This window comes from Triticum dicoccoides, chromosome 3A (assembly GCF_002162155.2).
Source record: "Triticum dicoccoides isolate Atlit2015 ecotype Zavitan chromosome 3A, WEW_v2.0, whole genome shotgun sequence".
Lineage (NCBI taxonomy): Eukaryota > Viridiplantae > Streptophyta > Magnoliopsida > Poales > Poaceae > Triticum > Triticum dicoccoides.
In genome coordinates this window covers 740,339,021-740,344,658 of record NC_041384.1, presented here as the reverse complement: position 1 = coordinate 740,344,658, position 5,638 = coordinate 740,339,021, and the positions used below count along the sequence as shown (strand labels likewise).

Sequence of the window (5,638 nt, the reverse complement as noted above, 5' to 3'; positions counted from 1 at the left end):
TCATCTAATCAAATTATTCAATGAACTCCCACTCAGATAGACATCCCTCTAGTCATCTAAGTGAAACATGATCCGAGTCAACTAGGCCGTGTCCGATCATCACGTGAGACGGACTAGTCAACATCGGTGAACATCTTCATGTTGATCATATCTTCTATACGACTCATGCTCGACCTTTCAGTCTTCCGTGTCCCGAGTCCATGCCTATACATGCTAGGCTCGTCAAGTCAACCTAAGTTTATTGCATATTTAAATCTGGCTTACACCCGTTGTATTCGAACATTAGAATCTATCACACCCGATCATCACGTGGTGCTTCGAAACAACGAACCTTCGCAACGGTGCACAGTTAGGGGGAACACTTTCTTGAAATTATTACGAGGGATCATCTTAGTTAAGCTACCGTCATTCTAAGCAAATAAGATGTAAAACATGATAAACATCACATGCAATCAAATAGTGACGTGATATGGCCAATATCATTTGCTCCTTTTGATCTCCATCTTCGGGGCTCCATGATCATCGTTGTCACCGGCATGACACCACGATCTCCATCATTATGATCTCCATCATCGTGTCTTCTTGAAGTTGTCTCGTCATCTATTACTTCTACTACTATGGCTAACGCTTTAGCAATAAAGTAAAGTAGTTACATGACGTTTATGTTGACACGCAGGTCATAAATAAATTAAGACAACTCCTATGGTTCCTGCCGGTTGTCATACTCATCGACATGCAAGTCGTGATTCCTATTACAAGAACATGATCAATCTCATACATCACATATATCATTGATTACATCCTTTTGGCCATATCACATCACACGGCACATGCTGCAAAAACAAGTTAGACGTCCTCTAATTGTTGTTGCAAGTTTTTACGTGGCTGCTATAGGTTTCTAGCAAGAACGTTTCTTACCTATGCCAAAACCACAACGTGATATGCCAATTTCTATTTACCCTTCATAAGGACCCTTTTCATCGAATCCGATCCGACTAAAGTGGGAGAGACAGACACCCGCTAGCCACCTTATGCAACTAGTGCATGTTAGCGGTGGAACCAGTCTCACGTAAGCGTACGAGTAAGGTCGGTCCGGGCCGCTTCCTCCCATGATGCCGCCGAATCAAGATAATACTAGTAACGGCAAGTAAATTGACAATATCGACGCCCACAATTGCTTTGTGTTTACTCGTGCATAGAAACTACGCATAGACCTAGCTCATGATGCCACTCTTGGGAACGTAGCAGAATTTTAAAATTTTCTACGCATCACCAAGATCAATCTATGGAGTCATCTAGCAACCAGGGAGAGGGGAGTGCATCTACATACCCTTGTAGATCGCGAGCGGAAGCGTTCAAGAGAACAGGGTTGATGGAGTCGTACTCGTCGTGATCCAAATCACCGATGACCTAGCGCCGAACGGACGACACCGCCGCGTTCAACACACGTACGGTTGGAAAGACGTCTCCTCCAACTTGATCCAGCAAGGGGGAAGGAGAGTTTGATGGAGATCCAGCAGCACGACGGCGTGGTGGTGGAAGCAACGACGATCTCGGCAGGGCTTCGCCAAGCTTAGCGAGAGGGAGAGGTGCCACGGGAGGGAGAGGGAGGCGCCAGGGGCTAGGGTGCGGCTGCCCTCCCTCCCCCCCAGTATATATAGGACTCCTAGGGGGGCGCCGGCCCTAGGAGATGGGATCTCCAAGGGGGGCGGCGGCCAAGGGGGGTGGCTTGCCCCCAAAGCCAAGTGGGGCGCCCCCCACCCATAGGGTTTCCAACCCTAGGCGCAGGGGAAGGCCCAAGGGGGGCGCACCAGCCCACTAGGGGCTGGTTCCCCTCCCACTTCAGCCCATGGGGCCCTCTGGGATAGGTGGCCCCACCCGGTGGACCCCCGGGACCCTTCTGGTGGTCCCGGTACAATACCTATGACCCACGAAACATTCCCGATGGCCCAAACTGGACTTCCTATATATAATTCTTCACCTCCGGACCATTCTGGAACTCCTCGTGACGTCTGGGATCTCATCCGGGACTCCGAACAACTTTCGGTTTACCGTATACTAATATCTCAACAACCCTAGCGTCACCGAACCTTAAGTGTGTAGGCCCTACGGGTTCGGGAGACAGGCAGACATGACCGAGACGACTCTCCGGTCAATAACCAACTGCGGGATCTAGATACCCATGTTGGCTCCCACATGCTCCTCGATGATCTCATCGAATGAACCACGATGTCGAGGATTCAATTAATCCGTATACAATTTAATTTGTCAATCGATATAAGGGTCGCTTTGAGATCCACCAAGCAATGATCACACTACCATGTTTTTTTCTTTTTGATCTTACGCAACTGTGCACGTGAAGTATTTACAGAAACCATTGAAGAAAGAAGATGCTCACGCTTCTCCGGCCGGACGGCAAACTTCGATCGTCAGAAGCAGCTCGGCGGTCTGACCTCTCCGGACGTGGACCGGCCAGCATTTCCGTACTTGGCCTGCGCCGGCCTCCTATGCTTGTACGTCAGACTAATGTTCCTGAGCTTGATCCCGCTGCAGGGGTTGGTGCCGCTGCAGTTGAACTTGACTACAACGGGCATCGCCGATGTGCCCTCGGATGTTCGTGTATGATATGTTGCTGATCTGCACCCCGAGCTCTGCATGCACACACAACAACAGAGCTCATGATACAGTCGATGGACGGATTGACGTGCAGGGAACTTGAATGGGGGCATCTCTGACGCACATTGCCTGGGCAGTCGACCTTGCGGGGGCAGTAGTTCTGGTCGATGAGGATGGGGTTGGCCACGCGGTTCATGGTGACCCGTGAGAAGGAGACGTTGGTGATGGAGCCGGAGTTGGGCATCGCCCACGTCTTGATCCGCAGGCCGTTGGTCGTGCCCGTCAACACCGCCTTGTCCACCATCACGTTCCTCACCCCCTCCTCACCGTCCTACCATCCCAGGCTCTCGATGCTGCCACCGTCCATACAATGCAAACACAAAACCAATGCTATTACGTTGCGCAAACCACAAGCAGACACAATAATGGATGATGAACCAGCAACTGAAGGTGACACCTGATGTCGTGGCCCGGACCGCACTTGATGTCCCTGATGAGCACGTCGGTGGTGCCGGGCCCTAAGGAGACGCAATCATCGCCGGTGCCGATGGTGGTGTTGAGGATGCTCACATGGCGGGAGTGGCTGACGTGGATGCCGTCGGTGTTGGGGCTGTTGGCCGGTGTAATGATCCGTATGCCTTGGACCGTCACGCCGGTGCAGTCGAAGATGGCCATGTGGAATATATACCTTGCTGTCGAGCAGTGTCAGCTGCTTCACACTCACGCCTTTGGACTGGCTAATATCAAGCATCTGCAATCATACGTACGTATGTCCAACGCCCGTCACAAGGAAACTGAATCCAACCACATTGCAAAAAAACCAAGAAGTTCATGTCATCACTCACCCTGGGACCTTGCCCGGTGCAATTGCATCTCGGCAAGGCTTCGCCAAGCTTAGCGAGAGGGAGAGGTGTCACGGGAGGGAGAGGGAGGCGCCAGGGGCTAGGGTGCAGCTGCCCTCCCTCCCCCCACTATATATAGGACTCCTAGGGGGGCGCCGGCTCTAGGAGATGGGATCTCCAAGGGGGGCGGCGGCCAAGGGGGGTGGCTTGCCCCCCAAGCCAAGTGGGGCGCCCCCCACCCATAGGGTTTCCAACCCTAGGCGCAGGGGAAGGCCCAAGGGGGGCGCACCAGCCCACTAGGGGCTGGTTCCCCTCCCACTTTAGCCCATGGGGCCCTCTGGGATACGTGGCCCCACCCGATGGACCCCCGGGACCCTTCCGGTGGTCCCGGTACAATACCTGTGACCCCCGAAACTTTCCCGATGGCCGAAGCTGGACTTCCTATATATAATTCTTCACCTCTGGACCATTCCGGAACTCCTCGTGACATCTGGGATCTCATCCGGGACTCTGAACAACTTTCGGTTTACCGTATACTAATATCTCAACAACCCTAGCGTCACCGAACCTTAAGTGTGTAGACCCTACGGGTTCGGGAGACACGCAGACATGACCGAGACGACTCTCCGGTCAATAACCAACAGCGAGATCTGGATACCCATGTTGGCTCCCACATGCTCCTCGATGATCTCATCGGATGAACCACGATGTCGAGGATTCAATTAATCCCGTATACAATTTCCTTTGGCAATCGATATAAGGGTCGCTTTGAGATCCACCAAGCAATGATCACACTACCATGTTTTTTTCTTTTTGATCTTATGCAACTGTGCACGTGAAGTATTTACAGAAACCATCAAATCAAGAAGATGCTCGCGCTTCTCCGGCCGGACGGCAAACTTCGATCGTCAGAAGCAGCTCGGCGGTCTGACCTCTCCGGACGTGGACCGGCCAGCATTTCCGCACTTGGCCTGCGCCGGCCGCCTGTGCTGGTACGTCAGACTAATGTTCCTGAGCTTGATCCCGCTGCAGGGGTTGGTGCCGCTGCAGTTGAACTTGACTGCAACGGGCGTCGCCGATGTGCCCTCGGATGTGCGTGTATGATATGTTGCTGATCTGCACCCCCGAGCTCTGCATGCACACACAACAATAGAGCTCATGATACAGTCGATGGACGGATTGACGTGCAGGGAACTTGAATGGGGGCATCTCTTACGTACATTGCCTGGGCAGTCGACCTTGCGGGGGCAGTAGTTCTGGTCGATGAGGATGGGGTTGGCCACGCGGTTCATGGTGACCCGTGAGAAGGAGACGTTGGTGACGGAGCCGGAGTTGGGCATCGCCCACGTCTTGATCCGCAGGCCATTGGTCGTGCCCGTCAACACCGCCTTGTCCACCGTCACGTTCCTCACCCCCTCCTCACCGTCCTACCATCCCAGGCTCCCGATGCTGCCACCGTCCATCCAATGCAAACACAAAACCAATGCTATTACGTTGCGCAAACCACAAGCAGAGACAATAATGGATGATGAACCAGCAACTGAAGGTGACACCTGATGTCGTGGCCTGGACCGCACTTGATGTCCCTGATGAGCACGTCGGTGGTGCCGGGCCCTAAGGAGACGCAATCATCGCCAGTGCCGATGGTGGTGTTGAGGATGCTCACATGGCGGGAGTGGCTGACGTGGATGCCGTCGGTGTTGGGGCTGTTGGCCGGTGCAATGATCCGTATGCCTTGGACCGTCACGCCGGTGCAGTCGAAGATGGCCATGTGGAATACCTTGCTGTCGAGCAGCGTTAGCTGCTTCACACTCACGCCTTTGGACTGGCTAATATCAAGCATCTGCAATCGTACGTACGTATGTCCAACGCCCGTCACAAGGAAACTGAATCCAACCACATTGCAAAAAAAACCAAGAAGTTCATGTCATCACTCACCCTGGGACCTTGCATTTATATTATTCATCTTGAATGTTTTATATGCATTTATATGCTATTTTATATGATTTTTGGTACTAACCTATTAACCTAGAGCCTGGTGCCAGTTTCCGTTTTTTCCTTGTTTTTGAGTTTTACAGAAAAGGAATACCAAACGGAATCCAATTGACATGCCAATTTTTGATGATTTTTTATGGACCAAAAGAAGCCCCCGAAGTAAAAGAGTTGGGCCAGAAGAGTCC

The 5,638-nt window shown here is 52.4% G+C and overlaps 2 pseudogenes; both read right to left on the bottom strand.

Moving 5' to 3' along the window:
- Positions 1–2,429: 2,429 nt before the first annotated feature.
- On the bottom strand, positions 2,430–3,367 carry LOC119273197 (annotated as a pseudogene).
- A 999-nt stretch (positions 3,368–4,366) lies between these two features.
- LOC119273196 lies at positions 4,367–5,301 on the bottom strand (annotated as a pseudogene).
- Between the last annotated feature and the right edge of the window lie 337 nt (positions 5,302–5,638).